We start from the raw sequence: 21,606 nt of genomic DNA on the forward strand, positions 1-21,606 counted from the left end.
TAAATTATTTTATTCAGTAACTTTCACTTTTTTTTATATGATATGCTGTAGGTTTTGAGTTACTTGGAAAAGCTTATTTGTCTTCAAAGCAACTTGCCAACATTTACAGGAAAACCTATTTTTTCTGTCCAGATGCTTAAAAAAAATCAAAAACCAAACCTGCTGTGTTCTAATACTATCTCAAAACAGAACACATCTGTCAGATAAAAAAGATTCCTGACTTCTGCAGGTTTTTTGCAAGGTGGGACTATGGTCTGTCTGGACACAGTAGTTCTCCTCAGTGGGACTTTCTTTGTAAGGTTCAAATTCTTGTTATCCAATAGTCTCTACCGTTTGGGAGAAACAGAAAAATTAATAGTTTAAAAGTTGGTTTTCTGTCATTGGTGCACAAAGGAAGTGTTTTACTTTATACTTGCAATATTTACATGACTGAATTTCATAGTTTTAAAAAGCTCGAGAATCCATTTAATCACTGTTAAACTCAGTAGAAGTTTGCATTGGATTCCAGTAGGAGCTGGGAAGGATCCTCAATGCTTAAGTGAACTTCTGGTGAGTTTTGCAACCTGTCTTTGTACCAGACTATGCATATAACTTTTTTCTTCGCTATTGGCACTGTTTATTATACTGAACTGTTGGTTTAACTGTTACTCTTTGTAACTGGAAGTAGACTTGGATGTCATGTAATCACTGGAATATTTTCTTAGTCTTTCTATTCTAATGAATACATAGCAGGAAACTGGTATCTTGCTTGGAACTGCTATATGAAATCTACTGCTGTATTTAGGAGTAATAACAAAATGAGGAGCTGAAGAAATAATTAAGGGTTTGGATTGTTTTTAACTGCCTTGTTAATGAACCTATGTGCTGTTCTTGGAATGTTTCATATCTAAGGCCTATCACATTTTTTTAATCTTAGGAAGGAGGGAGAAGTCTTGATTTATTTGTTCGTACTCTGCTGCTTTCTATGCTAATGCTAGGTAAAAAATTTTATAGAAAAATTCCATAATGACTGCTGGAATTTGCATCTTCTCTGATATTTTAATTTATGGCTTGTTGAATCTTTCCTCAGAAACTATGGAGGTTTTTTTTCAGTAGTCAAATTGAACAGCAAGTACATGGCATAATGAGGCAATTAATTGAATCATATACAGTTCATTCCTGAGTTGAAAAGCTTCCTGTGTCTCTAAACTACAGATTTTGAGATTTACAAGTATTCCCCGGTAGGTGTCAGTGCAAGCCCGAGAAGGAAAGATTGAAAGACTGTTTTGCTATGAGGTATAGAATGTAAATGCTGGTGTTCAGTTGTAACACAGTTTTTTGTATAAACCATGTGCTTTTAAATAGAAAATGGCACTACTTAGCAGCAGCATTTTGCCATGTTAGTCTTCAAATAGCTTACAAAAGGTCACCCTTAAAATTATTTTTGTAATGTGTGCTGATCTGAACAATGTTGTCCACAGCACTTAGGCGTTCTAATTAAGCTTTGTTATAATCTGAAGTTAGACTCAACATCAGAGATTAAAACCTTCAAGAGCTGCATTCATACACTGCTGTTTTACTGGAGGTTTGAGACAAGAGTTTATGCTTATTGATAGAGACTGTGACATAAAGAAATGGGGACTTCTGTAAAAAAATTTGTGAACAAAATTACCACACCACACACTTCTAAAAATGCCAGTTGTTTTAATTGTTTAAAATTAAATGAACTTCTCAAAGTAGTAAAGATGCAGTACGCTCAGCGCTGTTGGTCTAGTTTATGGTCTGTGTGTCAGGATACAGCAGAATCTGCAGAAAGATGGGATTGCAGCAGCTGTAGTAGGATTTTAATGAAGAACAGAACTTTCATAAATAGTTTACTCACAAGATTATTCAGAAATTCCAAGTAACTCGGACACTTAAGAGAGAAGGGTGAAGTCAAAAATGCTTAAATCTGCTTTGGGGCAATTAACAAAGGGAGTGTTACAAGGGTTGAAAGAAATCTTTTAGAAATACGTTACTCCACATATATGTACCTACCAGTTCTTAAGAGTGTATAGTATTGCATGCAATACCTTTGCAGTTTTTTATGAGCAAAGCTAGGATCAAATTTGCTCAAGACAGTGGTGAGCATTAGAAAGAAGAAAGTCTTGCAGAAGTCCTGCTAGGGCTTAAAGCTGTAACTTTGGAAATCCGGGGATCTGATTTGGGCTTTCTAACTAGGAATCTAGTAGAGATACCCACCTAGGTTTCAGATTGCCTTCTTAAATGCTTTATATGGGCTAGACCAGAACCTGGGAGGTTCAGATTTTTATTTAACATCATTTTATAGATGTTGAAGAAGAAGCTGACCCTTTCAATATGAAATTTCAAGACAATTGCACTGAAGGATGGATAATACTTTATTTTAAAACTGTCATTTAAAATAAAACCTTACATTTCCTCAGTCTTCTCCACTAATGACTCACTGGGTGGATACAAGGAGACCTGCAACTGAGTATCATTGTTTTTTCAGCAGACATTGCATTTAACTTGATGTAATGGAGTTTATTGAGAACAAAAGCATTGTTTATGGGTTTTGCTTGTTACTCAGTACTAACATTTTCAGATGGACATAATCTATAAATTTATCCAGCGTTTTGTGACGTATGGTCTGTATATTCTTTTTTGTTAAATAACCTTTGTTTTTGCCTCAGTAAACACTGCAAGACCTAGATAAGCATTTTTAGTTGTCTTTGAGTTAATTGTAAATTAAATGTGCAAGCTTGCCTTGTGGAGCTTGTGGGTGGTACCTAGCCAGTGCTCTCCCAATCTTGGATATGCAAAAATACCTCTTGCTGTAATGTGTTCTAGAATATGCACAGCACTTTTCAGTAGCTTTAGCTCTGGGAAATTTAGTTCCGGATTGCTTGAGGTCATAGGAAGCTCTTTATGAGTGGACCTGAGTTTGTCCTTTCCAGATGTTTTTATCCCTCATTAAATAAATTCCGGTTCCTGAAAATCCTCTCTCCAGATGGCTCTATATCTGTTCCAATATTTACTATGTCACCTAGAAAGCTTCTAAGCTGAGTTACATAAATAAAAAATATTGTGCATCCCTCCAATGTACTGATTTGAAAGAAACTTGAGGATAATTTAGAAAATGTTTATTAAACAATGTTAAAAATTGTGAAGTACAATTACAGTAGTATACCTAGTTAGCAGTTTGGTTTCAAGCAACCCGCAATACATCACAACGGTGTAAGAGTTTTCTGGAATCAAGAAGCACTCAAAGGTAGTAGGACATTGATATTTGTGTCCTGAGCAAATGAGGCGTTTGTTGTATTAGGCAAATATGTTGAATTCATTGGCTGGGACACCTTGAGTGCAGAATACATGTGCTGCACAGATACCTAGTGTAGGACAGTACCTTTCTCTCATCTTGTGTAAGGCTTGTGTATCCATGTATCCAGGAGAAGTGGGCCTAAACACAGGCTGCCATTTCTCGTTGTAAAAAAATCCAAAATATATATATATTTAGAGAGAGAGAGAGAGAGAGAGAGCAAGGGAGAGATAAATATAAAAATGTGGGTTGACCAGAATATATGGTGTTTTGAAATTTTCTTGCAGCTGTGACTTGCAGGTGGTGCAGCAAATGCAATTTCCTTTAAAACATCCATGAACAGATAGGATTTTATGTAGTAAAGCTGTTGTATTATTGACTTTTTGTTTCTTAGCCAGATGTTGAAGTAGGGAGGAAATAGATGATGCAGCCCACTATATTGGGTTGCAGTACAGTGGTGCTTGGTATTTGTCACTAAGGTGGCAGTCACCATCACCACAGGATCACAACATGCAAAATCTTCTTCAGTTTATTTGTTTTTAGAGGATGCAAATCCTAGAGAAGTGGGAGGATGTCAAACTGGAGCATGAAAAGTCATAGCCAAGTTTCTGTGTGCTGCCCCTTTGTCCCTTGCAGCCTCTCCTGAAGAAGAAATTCTAGTTCCCTCTTTCCAGGCCCCATTTTACTTTTATCAAAAATTAAATTGGAATTCCAAAACTGAGTTGAATTTTTGCCATTGTCTTATAGTCAAAATAAAGCAAGAGGCTCAAACTGAGCCTCTGTTGTTAGGAGTTTCAGTGCTGATTATATTTTGCCTGTCGACATGGAACTGGACTAGGACCACATACCTCTGCAAGGAGGTTATCCAGCAGCTATTGTATTAGTGCTACTGTAGGTCATTGCCTCAGTATGCTCCCTTTGAAACGGCTGCCATAAAGAGAAACTTCAGCTGAAAACTATTTCCAAATAATTTTCACACGGTAAGAAATTATTCCTCATATATGATGCGATTTCCACGTGTACCTTCCCAGGGCTTTCAAGTTCCCAGGATAGTTTGTCCCACAGAATCCAATAAAAAAGTGTAATTTCTCCCTAGGGTCTTTTCTGGTCATGTTTGATATCACTTAACATAATGAGGTTTTTACTCCCACATCATAAAGGGGTTTGTTTGAGATTTTTTTTTTTTTTCCTTCAACAAAAAGTGTTGCTTACATCCCTTCTAAAGAATGCGCTTAGTTATGTGAAATGTGGACACGTTGTCTGGGCCAACCTCTTATCTGCACCAGATTCAAAAAGTCTGGTTCAGTACAGTGGCTTAGACTGCATGTTTTTGTTGTGTTTTGTTTCTTTTAGAAGTATGTATGTATGTGTCTTGTTAAAAAACATTGCTGCCCCCGTGTAGGAACAATGCAACACTCACATCATTTCCTGAAAGAATAGAGTTGGAAGGCAATTATCTACTCACCAAACAGGCTAAAACAACAGTTCCTGATATTCTTCTCAAATATTTCAACTTCCCAGGAATCCGGAAAAAATAATTCCATGAGACGGTGTTATGAATGAAGGTATGACATTTCAGTTTCCTTCACTTGGAATCAGACATCCAGAGGTAATAAATTACTGCGCACTTGGCACTGCTGGGAGTGGGGTCTGGCTGTGGCAAATTGTTTTTCTTCAGAGCAGGAACAATGAAGTGCTTTTATATCCTCCTTTGTCCGGTGACGGGCATGGCTTTTTTCTTACCGGGCTTTCAGCAGCAATTGCATGAATTACGCATAGAAGAAACAGGAACCTGACAGCAAAGTACCTTGAACCAAATTTAATTAGAGATAGGAAAGTATAATAAAGATTATTTTTTTCCATTTTTCCTCTGTGAAATAAAGCCAGTAATGGGGTCTGAGAACTGCACAGCAACAGGAAAATAAATGTGAAAAAAAAAAAAAAACGAGTAGTGAAAAAGCATCTTTACCTCTTTCTCTTGCATCTCAAGGAAAGCAATTTTTACCAGCCTTATCCTGGTGCCATTTCTGTCACTCTGAAATGACTAGCTACATCCACTGTCCATATGCATTGTATGCATTTCTCTTTATTTGGCTAGTGCAAAGGAAGGAAGAGTAAATATACTGAAGAGGATTCAGATACTGCTTTTGCAAGTACTCTGTCAGACGTAATTTTCAGCTTACTCATTAATTCATGTTTCAACAGTTCTCAGATGGGATTGTAAATTTGCATTGTATGATAGACATTATATAGGGATACAGAAAAGTGAAATGCTGCTCCTGTGAAGAGTTGATCTCTGAAGAGCTCACTATAGGTATTTAATAATCAAGCAGATGGAAAATACTTCTGAAGTGTGTGTTTGGATCCAAAGTGAAACATCTTAGCAAGGTAGCATGGGAACTTTGCACTATGAAATTTACAAAGTCACAGCAAGAAAACAGTAAATCAGTGCACATCGAAAGTGAATTAGTATTAAACCAGAAGCTCTTAATTGAACCTGCGCTCATTCTTGCTGCTGGGTGAAGTTTGAAGAAAATACTCATAAATGGGAAATACTTAAATTATATTTGATTGATTAAGAAAAGAGATAGTTCTGATTTACTGAGAAGATACGTGTAGCATATAGCTTTGCTAAGAAATGTTTTTCTTTTGTCACTTTGAGACAACTTGACCGAGCAGCCCGACCAGCTTCAGGGGCAAGCATGCAATCATTGCCGCATGCCAGCAGAGGTTGCAGGGTCTGGCTCTGTACGCAGCATCTGCAGGTGGATTCAGCATTCACAAGGGATCACTTGGCCAGAAAGACCTAGACCCAGCAGAGAGGTCTGCGTGTGTCAACAGCATCTTGTTTGTGCCAGGGAAAACGGAAGGACAAATCCTACTCCTGTTGAAATCTTTAGCGAAGTTCCCATTTTGGAATCAGGCATGACTTCAAGGACAAAAGCAAGTAGTCCCTTTTTTTAGTAATGACACTGACCTATGGTAAAGAAGCGTGATTAATGTAATCATTATTCTCATACCACTTAAGTTATGTGCTCGTACTGTTTAGGTCTTTTTTCAAGTTGAATCTGCTGTTGCAGGTTTATAATTTCATAGAATCACAGAACACCAGGTTGCAAGGGACCTCAGGGGTCAGCTGGTCCAAACTTTCTTGGCAAAAGCACGAATAGACAAGATGGCCCAGTACCCTGTCTCGCCAAATCTTAAAAATGTCCAGTGTTGGACCCTGGGGAGAATTTATCTACTTAGTTCTGTTTCATGAAATAATGTAACGCGTAATCCTGCTTCCTGTATCAGGCTTTAATTAGTTCATCACAACTCAATGCTAGCTTTTTCTGAGCATTTAAAATTACTAGGCATCTCATCAATAATGAGGTCAAACAGCTAGAGCATGTTTCGTGGCTCATGACAGGCTTTGTGGACAGCAAACTGGTACTACCTGTAAAGTGTAGATAGCAAGTCTACCAAAATATCACAGTGACTTTTATATGAACCAAAAAATAATGAAGTTTAATTTATCATTAAATAGATCTTCCTTTTCCTACCTGCCAGCCCTGGATGCATAAACAGGGATATATGAAGGTGAATTTCTTATTTTCATTTTGTATTCTGTACTCTTGCTCATGGTAAAGAGGTGATATGCTAATGGTTTCCATGGTTGTTTTGGTAGAGCCCGACAGGCTTCACCCTCCATCCTTTTCAAATGGCCTCACAGTTGTGAGTGCTGTTAGGATTCAGGCCTGCCGTAGGACTTAGTGTTCTGCTTTTCACCAGCACTGTCGCTTCAGCTTCGTTTCGGCTCACTGAGATGGCAATGTACACTTAAAGGAGTAAAAGGTAGTAAACTGTTTCTATTACTAGAATACCTTTAGTGGTCATTAAGGCAGTAACAGATGTTTAACTGAAAGGTCAGATCATTTACAATGTGGAACACTATTTCATTTGCCACCTTTCACAATTACAAGTATGTAGTTTACCTACATAATACTCTGAGTGTTTGTGGCCCCATGCAATTAAGTGTGCATGAAGGGTTATTAGCTACAACCTGGGCTGAGAATCAGACCTTCACTCTATTGTAGGATCATAAAGAAGAAAGATTAAAAAAACAGACCCATAGAGTTGAGTGTAGCAAACTAGGAGTCATTATTATGTCTTGGTATTCTGTAATAGCTATATTGATATTTTGCTAAGCCCTTTGATCAGAAGAAATTGAACTGAGTGGTAAACAGCTAAAGATTAGATTAGAAGACTCAAGTGTCAGCTTGCTTGAAAACAAAGTATATTGTAGGACATACGGTCCAGACACCTTAGGCAATCTATTAAAAAAAAAAAAAAAAACAAAAAAAACAAACCACATTAAATTTATTGGAGAAGAGTGGAATTTATTATCTGTAATTTTAATGTATGTATAAAACAGGCTTGTCACCTTTTCTTACAGTACAAATAATTGAGTCATGAAGGCTCAAAATTTATTTTCTGTAAAATTGAGAGAAAGAAAAGGTCTTAAATCATGCTTCTTTTCAACAGGTGATTGTACTGTGCATCCAATGGTAGTAGGGTTTTGCGCGGGGCGGGGGGGGTTTTGCTTTTTTCCTGAATATCTTACTGGAGTAGCGTTGTTTTGTGGTAAGTATAATATCTTGATCCTGGGATCTGTATAACTTCTGTGTAAGTAAGGAAAAGGAAAAACCAAAGCTGTAGCGATAGTGGTACTACATAGATGGAGAAGGCATTTGCAGTTAAATTATCTTCCTATACTCTGCTATTAAATGCTATAAACAGGTGATAAAAGCTAATACATAGGGGAAAAAAAATTCTTTTGCCTACTAAATGTATATTCATTTAATTTTTAGACCAGTGGTTGAGCCAGTATTTAAAACAATCATTTAAAAAATCAAAATAAAAATTGACTTTGTTGGGGCTGTCGGGTTGTCAACCGGTGGCCGGACGCTAGGGCAGACTTTCCCCAATTAGCAGGTTGCGTGCCCCATCTGGTTGGCCAACTTCACTGTTTATGCGTCCTACGCATTACCGCAGTCGAGACTCAAAACAGTAAACGCCTCAAAACACCAAAAGTGCCAGAAGCCACCTTATTTTTGTTGTTATTTTCTGTAATTATACCTGGGAGGAATGGAGAGTTCTAGCACGTTTTTTTTTTCCTTCGCTTTTTTTTTTTTTTTTTTTTTTTTCCTTTTTTATGACTTGGTTTTTGCGCTTCATAAACCCTTGGCAATGGGCAGGAGACGAGATCCTCTCGGACACGTATACTTCCAGCAGTGGTCAGTCTCCTCTTTCACCAAACCACGTGTCAGTGCTACGACCCACAAACCGGGCATCACATGTACGGCCTCCTTGCGTGATGTGGGTCTTGACCCCAAGAGTTGTTTCCCAAGGGGTGCGTTCACTTCTGTGATTTCCCTCCTCTCATTTCTGTTCTGGGCTTGGCTTCTTAGTGAACAATGATGCCCTCTGAGCTCTAACATTCCTCTTTTACACACCTTGTCCCTGACCGTGCTTTTCCTCAACAAGCCTAAATCAGGGGTTGCACAGTTCTGATTATTTTTTTTTCCTTCTTTTTTTCTTTCTTTAACATGAAAAGGTCAGTTTGGTTTACTTTATGGTAGAAGGTCTAAGACTTTATAATGGAAAAGGTGGATGCAAGTTGTTTTCATAGAGTTTAAGTAAAGTTAAGCAGAGTTCCCCCAAGGTTTGTACTGGTGCTGGCACTGTCTAATGTTTGATTTGGAGGAAGGCATAAGGAGTGGGGTGGTAAAATCAACACATAACCCAAAAAAATTACTTGGTCACATTTAGAAAGGAAGAGAAGGAAATGTAGAAGGACCTAACAAAGAGAGGCAACCTGACATAATGATGGAGCTGCGATTGCAGTGTAATGTGATTTAGAGAACAATGTTGCCTATTTATGTATACTAAATTTTAAATTTACTGAAACCAGCTGGGAACACACGTTGCTGTGAAGAACTGAGTGAAAACATCTCTGCATCATGCAGTGTTGCCTGAAAAGCAAATAGATATATAGGAAACAAGGTAGTACTAAGAGAAAAGAACAATACTAAAAATAAAAGAATGTAATACCATGGCATAAAGTATGTACCCACATAGACTACTAACTACAGTCTGCTTCATCTCAGAAGAGATATGACTGAGATGGGAAGAGAAAAGGACAGTGAAAATGAACTTTGAAGAACTGTCCATGTAGGGAGAAACTTTCTGGAGTCTGACTGAGTAAACTCTTTAATACAGTAAACAGCGCAGAGAAAGGAAATCATGTGTTTATTCATATTTCTTTATTCAAGAGTAGAGAGAAAAATGGATTAAATCTATTTGACTTCTACAACTGATTAAAGAATTGGTTTTTACATAAGATGCAATTGGTTTTTACATAACACACAACTGATCTGTAGGCCACACTACATGTTGCCATTGACCAACTGTTTTGCAGGTGAAGTTTCTGGGGAAATTGCCCACACTTCATTGAAGGACTCCACGTAGGAAACTTTCCATTGGCTTTTTTAGGCAAATTTAATCGTGACCTTTCTTAACCCTTGAGTACTATCCTTTGCACAGCACTTTCTAATACAGATGAGGGCAACTCATCAGACGCTTTGCTTTAGGTATGTGTTTTCCACAGACTTTACTTTTTCAAATGATGTATTTCACAGATACAGATTCATGCGTATTTCACAAATGTTTAATGAGGAGAATGCATATGGCTGGTCATCTTTGATTTATTTCCATAGTTAAACTTGGCAGTGAATATTGGGCAGGAAGAACTACTAAAGTTTGTTGGAAATACCTTGTGGGAGGTGGGACGGCTTTGGATCCTACATGGCTGTGAAGGGTGGTGCAGGGGCTAACAACAACATGTTGTGGTGACTTGGGGGAGAGAGAGAGAGCAAACATGCTTCTGTTAGGAAAATACAAAGAATCCCATTTTTTTCCTGTAAAGAAAATACATCCATGCCATTAGACAGATTTTCTGGGGCTTTGAAATAAATTTACCTTGCAAAGGTACTGAAAGACAAGTCTGTGCCAAACTTGTAATTCTTCGTTGCCCTTGCTTAATAAGAGTTCACTGTAAATAAGCTTTCTAGCTAGCTAGCTTTGCTTTATGTGGAACTTAATAGTCCAACAGCACATGTTTGCTTCTAGCTTTTCTTCCAAAGTGTAATGTATCTATCTTGCTTTATTTTAACACCACTGGAATAGTTGTGCACTTGTGTGGGGACTGGCTGTTGAAGTGTCTCTTGGAGAGCAAGATTGGCTTCTGATCATGAGGGAAGGGAATAAGGCTGTAGACATCTCGCAGATGAGGAAATTGTGAGGCTTTCCCAATGCTGCTGCAAGGAAAGTGGTGGTACTGTCCTTAGGGGTGGTATAAGGAGCAGCATCAAGCAACCTGGTGCCCGGCTTTCTTCTTACCACTCTAATGATAATGCTGGCCAAACACTAAGGCCCAGTCCAAATGAAATCTGCCCTGGCCAACAGTGAGCTATGGATAGGGCTGCTGTTGCAAGGAGAAAACACAAAAACCCTTTTTGTTTTGTTTTTTTTTTTTTTTTTTGTTTGTTTGTTTGTTTTTTAAAAAAAAAAAAAAGAACAAAGTAAACCCCACCAACCTCCCCACTAAAAAGCTGCAAACTGTGTCCCCCTGCCAAATCCTGTGTTCCTGAATCTAATCACATACTTCTGCTTCAACACAGAAGAAGATTTCATGAGAATTTAGTACTTCAGTCTTGAGCCTCCAACAGAGCAGCTGGTTTGGGCTTCTTTGCTGAGACAGGGTAAGCAGTAGGTGATGGAAGGTTTTCCAGTTAGCACTGGCATACTCCACAAAGCTGAGAAGTTATAGAAATGGAGAAACAGATATAAATTAATAATTAAAGATAACCCACCTTCACCAGTAACAGCACAGAAAATACTTTCCATGCTATGTAAGTAATACATCAACATTTAAGCTGATTAAAATTTGACAAACTACTAACTTCCCCGATCTCTGATAGGAAAGCTGGGGCCCGAGATAAAGCAGTGTCATGCTGGGGAGGACAAACACCCTAGCATCCAATAAACTTTTTATGCATTTATTTTGTTAAGACTGATTCCCATTTCCTTTGTAACTCTTTGTTTATTAATGAGTTGACTCATCCAGAGTCCAGCAGCTTGTTTCCACACCAGAGAGATGGATTTGCACCCCCGCCAAGTGGAGTCAGAGGCAGAGATAACAGCCAGCAACAACAATAGTCTTCCCCGGTCCGTTTGCCAAGAACAATTGGCAGAAAGGACTCGGGGAGTAACTTATCACTGGCGTGGGGAGAGGCTGAAGCTCTGGAAGCACAGGGGTTGCTGCTTGCCTGCCGCAGATAAACAGCAGGATGCGACCACGAGCCAAGCTCACTCTGCAGGCTTCACCTGGAGGAGGAGGAGGCAGGCACCCATCAGTTAACACAACACTCTGTGATAACCAGCCACTTATTTTTAGTAGCCTATGACACAGTAGACTAATGCAGCAGCCTTTTTTCAAGCGCCAAATCCACACTGACAAAACCCTGAAGATAGTTGGGGTGTGATGGAAGTATTGCTCATGAATGCATGCGCGTCCTTGAGTTGATTAAGCTCTTCTCAGATGAAGAGCTGTAATTTTAAATGTGAGCGAGTTGTAAGATCCTGCATTACGGGTGATGTGAAATGTGCTCACGACAGTTCGTATTTGGTATTTCAGTTTGCTTCTCTCAAGTCTTATTCTGCAAAATGGTGAGCACCTGTTCATATTAACTCAGCTGCGTTTAATCCTGATGGCTCTCTTGCTTCAGAGTAAAAAATCGGAACACCTGAGGCAAATTCTCTTGCAAAAATTATATCAAAGTTTGACCTTGTGATTGCATCATGGTTCTCTCTCAGAGAAGGTCCCCCTTCTAGCTAGTCAAATAAATTCAGGCTTCACAAACGGGACAACTTTCAGACAGGTACAGCTGTTATTCTCATGGCTTTTTGGACAATGCCGACATTAAATAGCATTTTGAATTTAATTGAAACGCCCACGAAGATAAAATTCTGTGTAACACAAAACTCATCGTGATCAATGAAATATGACTCAATATGTTTAACAAAATAATATGTCAAGTTTTGGGGTTCAGAGTGGGAAGCAGCATGAAATGGTATGTTGTGGATTGTCTGCTACAGCTGGCCTTCATACTGCTAAACCCCCTTCAGATCAATGAGAAACTGGAGCATGGTAGTTTGTTCTGCATTTCTTTATATAATTTACCCACGTTTTCTTCTTGATCTGACTCAATGTCATATCTTTCCAGTCTGGCTTGGTAGAGATCATTTTTTGTTATTCTTTCCCCCATCTATACAGCTAGACAATATTGAGATCCTTCCACTTCTCTTTCTGCGGACCTGTCTTTTCCATAACTTCAGCCAAATCGGTTATTTGAGCTTTTATTGTGCCATGTGTTGCTCTTAAGCTCCTGCAACATGCTCTTTGCAAGTGTCACAGGGACACATGCTTTCCCCCAAAAAACAGGTGTTAAATTCAAACACTGCTTTTATTTGTTTGATCATGCTACTTCTCACTTCAGATCGCAGAGCTGGCTTCCATGCAGCACTATATCCCATTTAGGACTCTAATTCTTTCAATTCAAGGACACAAAATTACTGTTCCTTTTTAAACTTTAAATTTCCTGGTATTTTGAATTCTAAAGTTAGGCTTTACTGAACCATTAACATTATTTTTGTTTCACAACAGAAAGGAGATGAGTAAAAAACAACATGAAGATGGCTTGCAATAAAATTTTTCAGAACCACTAGACCAAGAGATGAGAAAGCTACTGATTCCTGAGGTATATCTGAGTTCAGGGTGGCAAAGTAATGATTTCCTGTGAATCATCAATATTATTATAAAATTTGAGCATCCTAAATGTACTTACGCTGTAATCTTTGTCCATGAGCCCATCTCAACCTCCTGTCTTCTCACTCCCACTTTATCCCATCACATCTAAAGTTAGACTGTTAGCACTAGAGGAAAAGACCACACCTTTCCCATATCTTCTTTTTTTTTTTTTTTTTTTAAGAGCTTAGCCCATTTTTGCTTGCTCTATAAATAAATAATAGCCAGTGTGGTGCCAGGGAAGGAAAGGGAAAAGCTACATTAGATCACAAGGCAAAATAAGAAATTGACAAACTTAGAAATAAATATTTTCCTTACAAAAGGCAATCACTTTTGGGAAGAATCAACGCATTCGGTGTTCTGTGAATGAAATTCATCTCTCTCTCTGCTCTAGCACCCCTGTTCCTGACTGAAGCGACTGCCGCGATGTGCAAGGAGCAGCTTCAAGGCCAAGGCTGGAGATGCTCCGTGGGCTGTCAAAGCTCCATGTGGGGACCAGCAGTGCCCCCCACCTTCAGCTGCTCGGTGCTTCGGTGCCCTTCCTTTGTGCTGGGTGCTTGCCTGCAGGATCGGTGCCCCGCCGGGCTCTGCCAGGAGAGGGTCTGCGCCACCGTCGGCTCGGGATGAGAGGAGAGGGAGGAGCAGAGGAGAGAAGGAGCGGTGGGGCCGGGAGCTGCTCCCATCAGCGCTGACCTTCTGCTTGCACCAGTGTGGTAAGTGGTGTGGTTGAGTGTCCATTTGTCCCCAGTGTTAGCCCAAAGTCAACATGTCACCAGCATGGCTTTCAAAACACGCTGGTATTCATTTCCCTTAAGCTATTGGGGGTTGCAGCCCATAATCTTACCTCATGTGTTTCTAAGCATTCTGCCATCTAAGCTTCAACTTGTTTGGCATTTGATGTAAAGCAACTACTTTTATTTTAATGATGTGCTATCGAATTGATTTGCCTGTTGAGTTTTCCCTGTGCCTCTTTCCTTCCCATCTAATATCTTAAGCCTCCTTTTTGCAGCGTCATATTAACCTTGCCTAAGATTTAATTCTGCTTTTCATTTGGATTCTAGTTTTTTTACAAGGATTTGAGGAAACTGGAACACAGTTCTTCATCCTGAATGGATGTTATCTAATTCTTTAAAGTGGTGTAGATTTCTTGTCTTATCAGTAACAAAATATAGATAAGGAACATGAAGTACGCTGGATTCCCAAGAGAAATGTAAGGAGTGAGAAAGTTAAACACCTTCTTCTGAGATCAGAAGGAGCGTTGTCATAAATGTCTTTCTAAAAAGAGATTAAAATGTATGGTGACTTCAGGTACAGCAAGACTGTCTGTGTAGGAATGTGCTTGGAGCTCCAAAATACTTTTGCTAGCTTTCTGACCTGGAAAGGCCAAGAAATGCCAGTCAGTCCTGAGTAACAGTAGGAAGGAGCCCACAAGAGAAATTATGTTACAGGATGGAGGAGATTTGGAAGCACAGTGCCAAGACTGTCAGTTGTTTCCGCTGCAGTCATGATTACCAGACATACTGGACTGTAGTTTATCATTTCTCCATCTATACCCTCAGGATACATACAGCAGCTGATAGCACTTATTATCTTCTTGCAGATTACTGTGCTATATTCACACCAGAACTCTTCCAAAGAGCTCGAGGGACTCTTTCTGTCACTACTGGCATTGGCAGCATGCTGGTATTTCAGTTTTGGGTGGAAATCATCAGTGAATCTTCCCCTTGAATCTTCAGCTGCTGCTTTTAGAGTTGCTTCTTCATGTACAGCAGTAACATTGGCTCAAAGAGGACTGTAAGCAGTCAGCTCATCTTTCTCCAAGCGCTTTCTCACCACAAATTATTTAAGACCACACCCAAAGTGAGTATCTGGTAGCTATGCCAGGTAGCAGCTTTTCTTTTTCTACAGAGTAAAGGACTCTGGAATTTGTGTAACACTTTACAGCTGCCTTCTCACTTCCTTTCTACACAAGCAGATGCAGCTGTTTGTGGTTGTGCTCCCCTCCCCAGTGCATTAATCTGCTAACACTGGGCAAATGCACCTGAGGAGCAAACAACGCTGAACATGCATGCTGCGCTGGTTGAGAAGGAGCACCTGATGTTGCTTCAAAATAGCATTTGAAAGTGGCAAAGGCAAATAACCCTTCCTGCAACTACAAGTCAGGTTGAGGTCTCCTCTAATTTAAGGTCTCCCCTAAGGCAACCCAGCTCTGTAGGTTTTAGTGGAATCTGTCCTCTAACAGATCCAAACAGGTTGGAGACCTAGAGATCTACGAGATCTCTTAACTTTTCCACAAACACTGCTATCCTGAGTTGCCTGTGGACAATGCCTTCCTATTAATAATTAAATACACTCTTGAAAAAGCAATCTTCTTTCTTGGTGCGGGGGACACTGAAGGTTTCCCAGAGTTTCAGGCATGGTGCATACACAGCACCAGGAGAGCCCCCAGCAAAAGAAAGCCTTGTGTGAGATGGCAGCTTGTTCTGGAGGGACAGTTCAGAAGGTGGCAGCTGGAAGCTGCTGGAACATCACCTTGAATTTGGCTTCATCTCACAGAGTTTTGCCTTTAGCTCAGGGAGGACTCCTGTTCATACACTGTGAGTGGTTCAGCACTGGAAGGATACTGGTTTAGAGTGTTAAAATGTGTTTAGTTATTGCCATTGACTCTACAGGGCTCAGCACAAGAGTAACCTGTCGACATTAGTGTAATGTTCTGAGAAATGTGTAATCGAGTGCCCTGGTAATATGGTGGGGAGGCCGGTGTCAAGGTCGCATTCCCGATACTGGCCTTAAGCAGTTGCTGTGGTTCCCTAACACATGAGCATGTGAGGAGGAGAGATACAAACCCCAAATGTCTTCCTCACCTCTGAAGAGATGAGATCCCCAATATCAGGACTGAATTTATAGGGTACTGTGGAAAATGCCCGTTGTAGGTAGGCCAGGGCTGTCTGCCCCTCCCAGGCTGCCTCGTGGAGTGGAAGGGAATAAGGCTGTGAGGAGTGAGGAAGAAGATGCTACCTTGATTTTTCTGCAGGTGTTCTTCTGGGACAATGCTGCAGAGTTCAGCATCTGATAGAGCTTTTACTAGGTCAGCCTGGAACTCAACACACCAGCCTTATCCTTCGCCTTGCTTTCCCAGGGCATAAAGAGAGAATTATTTTTTCCAACTCTTGAAGCGGCCTTCATTAATTAATATTTGAAAATGTGTTAAAGATTAAAAATAATTGCAAGAAATATTTTTAGCTACTATTTAGTTTTACCCTTTATGGAAATAAACTTCTGTGGCCAGTGCTTTGCTCTCTTGAAAATTAACACAACTGCGGTATATCTCTATATAGTTATATATCTATAGATATATAAATATTGAGATATATGTAACAGTATACCTGAAGAAGTATTCTGCTGAAGTCAGTTAAATGAGATTTTCCAGGAGCCTGATAATTAAAAATATTCCATTAATTTAAATACATGCCCTCCTCTGAAAAATTTTAATTAACATATAACCAGCTGATTGAAGTTCCATGTGACCTTCTCTATTCTTCACCAGTTTAAGGACTTCCGTGTCATTTGCAAATTTTGCCACCTTAGAATTCTTTTTTCCAGGCCATTAATTTAAAAGGCCTGTCTGGAAACTTTGCAATCTTAACTCATTCCAGCTATCCATGTTTTACCAGTAGTTTGTACTGGTTTTTGCTTTATGCTACAGTATGTAACAGCGTGTAAGGCTCCGTCCGTGGAGCATGTCATGTCTGTGCCACGTGCTGAACGTACGCAGAAGCACCGGAGGACACCTCTGTCCATCAACAACTCCTCCCTGCAGATTGGTGTGGCTTTGAGGTTTTTTTCCATCACTTCGTTGGGTTTTGATTCAAGACAACAGTTTTCTTCTTTGTCTGTCAGTGGCTAGTGTCTTCCATAGTCTATTGAGAGCTCTTGCTGTCAAAGCCCTTTTCAAAATCCAAGTACATTTTATGAACTAATTCCTTTCTCCTTTTCCTCCTTGTTTCTCTGACAAAGTTAAAAAATTGTTCCTCCATCTGACTTTTCTACCTACTGTTTTAGTGATGGTCAGTGACTGGAAGAGCGATGTCTCAAGGTACCTGGTGTCTCAGAGAGGTGCCTTATAAGAATAGTTATAAACATGCACAGAATTACTGTGTAAAATTAATAGTTCACATCCCAAGGCCAGGTCCATTTGCTTCAGTGGGACTCTTGGCACATCAGTATGAGAAATGTGGTATGTAAATCCCCAGCTCCTTCGCAGTGTCTCACTTCAGACAACCGCTGAAGATGTACGCGGCCAGAGGCAGCGCAGTGCCTCTGAAGACGGGAGTGACACAAAGTCCTTTATTTCAGTGTGCCCTCCAACTCTGTAGAAGTTTGAATAAGCATCTTGATTTTATGACTGGGATTCCAATCAGTAGTAACTGTAGCAATTGTAGTCCAACAGTAGTAATTGCTACGTTAGAGTGACTCATTGTAATAAAGCCAATTACGTGTATTGACTTATGGAGCTGTATCAAGGAACTACACTTCCTTCTGGTATCTGAACTTTACCAGCAAACAGAGGTCCCAAGCCAGATGTCATTCTGACAACAGACGTTAACCATCATAACAGATATTACAAAGCTTATTTTTCAGCATGATTTCTCATCATTGTATTTTTTTTAAATCTATGTTTTGATCTTTCCCTGCACAGCAGGGATTATGTGACAGCTGTAACCTCACTGTACTTTGAGTGAATGTGTTACAAGGAACAGGAAACAACAAACTTAAAGGAAGAACAAAGCAAAAGTTAATCATATGCTAGGAGTTATTCCTATATTTGCTAGCTGGAGTGCTCAGTAGAACATATTTACTATTTATGATATCTTTTTTCCAAAGTAATTTGCAAGTATTCAAAAATTAGTCCTCCTATCACTCACGCAAATTGAGTATAAATTTCTTTTTTCAGGGGGAAACTGAGCCAGCAAAGCAAAAGTACAGACTTGTCACTGTACAGTGACTCATCAGAAAGGTTTTGTGTCACTCCAAACCTGATAGCACTAGAGGCTTCAGTTTGGGTGCTTTGGCTGATGACAAGTGAAGTAGCACTGAGAGATCTGGAGGAGCAAGTCAGCTGCCTGTCAGTCATATGCCAGCAATAAAAGATCCACCCGAAAAGCAGGATCTTCCATTAAAAAATAACTCCCAGTTCTAAACATCTCTATGTACACAGCCTTATCTAGAGAACCCTGTATTGCCTCCACTTCAAGATAACTGAGAAAGAAACCGTAGCCAGGATCACATCTTGTGGATGGAGCAAGCACCCTTGTCACGGGTGCTGCCCACTCGAGGGGGATCTGCCGTGCACCAGACAGGATCCAGAGCCTGTGAACACACAGGATGGATGGCTTGTGTGCTTCCTGAGGTGCAGGCAAAATGTTTTTCTGTTCTCTGGGTACTTACACCAACCTGCTGATGCTATAGTCAAAACCGTTGTTTCAGGCAGCCTTCATTTGGATCCATCTCATTCATGGAGGAAAAAGGTGGTTTCATTGATTGGTTTAAGCCCTTTCATTTTTAATGTGGTTAATTCAAAGTCTGAGATTCCTTTTTTGCTGAAAGCTTCTGCAGGTCCTAGAACCAGGTGTATATTTCCAAGCAAAGAAAGGCTGTCACATGGGTCTTTAAGTAAAAATAGTCCTTGACACATCAGCCTGAATGGTGAATGTTTTATCACTTCTTCCCAGTTGTTTTTCCCACAATACATTAAAGCATGTTCTCCGTAGGCAGGAGTCCCAGTTCTGTTCTTTGCCTGAGTTATTTCAAATTTTCACTATAATTGGAATGAAATATATGCAGAATGTATTCATTATATCTGAACTAAGTGTCACACTGACTGAATGTCGAGTGAGCAAGTGCTTCGTCTTAACCCTGGGTTTCCTCTCCCTCCTGCTCCTATCACCCAATACATGCTTAGCCCTTGCCCATTATTGTCCTAATGTTTGTGGAGGGCAGTACAGAACTCCGAGATACTGTTTCAAAATTGAGTCAGTCTTCACAAAGAATTTAATGTTTCTTGAAGATAACATTGTAATTTGGATAAAGTATATCCACTTTGCAGGGTATCTTGCTGGTGTGAGAGAAAAGGTGCTTTCCTTTTTTCCTGGGGGGTGAGACACATGCCAGGTTTACACTGCTTCATGTGCCCTGTGCCAGTGGGAATGACTGCTTAATGGCTATGTTGTATTATTGATTTAGCGATATGATCTGCTTGCCATCACAGACTCCACGTAGTGCTTTGTACACACAAAAACCAAGTAGCTATGGCTCAGTTTCTGTTGTTTGCAGAGGTGGAGAGTTCTTTAGAGTAAAAGGAAGTCAGACCCTGAGCCTGTTGCCAGTTCTGAGTACATGAAAACATTGATCCATATAAATAATACAAGTTCAGTAAGCAATATGTGAGGATAAATAAATTTTTAATATCGTGAAAACAGAGTAAGATTTCCCCCCTTTGTCTTCTCAAGCAGGAAGATGAGTAGCAGAATATATGGAATAAAAGGCACTTTATTTACCTAGAAGTTTTGTATAAAATGTAACTTCCTTCAGAGAGGTGTTTGCTGGTGACTGACTGTCTTTAAGAGGAATCTTATGACCCACAATGGAGCATGAGGATCTGACAGTAGCCCCTGGTGAAGGATTTTCAATTAAGACTGGGCTTGATAGAACCAGGAATTTTGGTGGGTTATGCCACTGGCTGAATGTTCCCAGGCTACCTGTGGTATCTCCCTGTTTCATGATCAAATGACATGTTTTTCTGCATGGGATGGAGGAATGAAACAGATTAAACTGTTCAAAGGTTGGTGGTATGATGTTCTGAGCCACCAGTGACTGCTGCTGCTCTGGCTGTTTTGCAAGCTACTGCTGTTTTCTTGCAGGTAGCCATGCAGGATGCCTCAGTGACAACTCCAGCATTATGCCCAGAAAACTGATTGTCTTTCCTTTGTTTTCAGAATATTTCTTATCTCTACTGAAGAAGAATTCATTGACATAGAACCCTATTGGAAGACAAAAAAAAGATAACTATGCAATTCTAGAGTAGCTGCCCCTGTGTGGTTGGCTGCTTAAGAGTTTCTATAAAACGTAAGTTGTTCAAAATGTATTAAACTATATCTGTCTATTTACAAGATTTAAAATTTTCTATACGCAGAGCTTTAACAAATTGTGTTCGATCTCATAACAAGGAAAAATATTTGATTTATATACTTTCTAGTAGTAGGCACACATACAGTCTACATATCTTGGCAAGATGACAATCAAGGAAGGGTTTGTTTTTTATCACAGAGACTGAGCCTTCACAGAAAAACTAGCATGTTTAGTTTTGTTAAACTGTTTGAGGTACCTGAGTTTTTCATTGAGAACATCAGCACGGAAAATTAATTTCTCCCTGGCTGAATGCCTAAAGCTACAGTCACTGATTTGGTTGTATTTACCCAAGGATTAGATCAAGTACCTAATACTTTTCTAGCACACTCAATGCACTAGAAACACGCTCATGTTTCATGAGGTAAGATTAAATTCTGTCTACAAAAAGAGCGACTTTTCTCACTGAGAATGATGATTCCAAAATTTCTGATAGCTAAAGCATTTTAGAGCAAACTGAAATGTCAAGGACACAGTTACTGCTCCTAAAACAGAACTCTCTGCTTGGGAACCACTTGGACACATAAGGAGAACAACAGAAAAGCTGATGAAACTGTGCTGGCTATAGGTGTCCAAAACATACTCCAAAAATCCTACCATAGCCCCTCTTCCTACCTTGTGAAGGGGTAGTGGTAATAAATTTGTTGAACACAGTGCTTAACATGCATGGTGTTTTGATGTCTTTCTCGACCAAGCAGGAGTTAAGCAGATCACTCAGGGTGAGCTAGAAAAAGATAAATTGGCTAAACTGTTGTCTAGCCAAATTAGTTACATTTAATCACTGTTATCTTCAGTCCTCTCACTTTTTGTCTCTCTTCAGAAATAGTTATACCTTTTCCAAAGAGTTCCTAGACAACTCTCTATGTTCAGGGGAGCGATGGCATGCTTCTCTGATAGCTTTGGTCTCCTTGATGTCTTCATCTTGTTTGAAGATTTGTCTTTTCTTGGATTTTGTGTCATAATTATTTCCCTTTTCCTACCTTCTTTGTCCATGACTGCTTTCCTTTCCCTCTCCTTCTTTTCTAGGGAAATGTCCCACCATGTTCTGTCTTTGGCCTTCTCACTGTACAGCCAAATGGTTCCTGAGCACTTTGTGAAGCTCTTGCCCCCTGAACACCTTTCTTCACTCTCTAGGTTATGGCGTGTTCCCTTGTTTTAACATGCGTGACTTTCTATTTGACTTTGATAAAATATCCAGGTTACCAAGGAATTA

Source organism: Tyto alba, unplaced genomic scaffold (assembly GCF_018691265.1).
Source record: "Tyto alba isolate M040663 unplaced genomic scaffold, T.alba_DEE_v4.0 Super-Scaffold_48, whole genome shotgun sequence".
Lineage (NCBI taxonomy): Eukaryota > Metazoa > Chordata > Aves > Strigiformes > Tytonidae > Tyto > Tyto alba.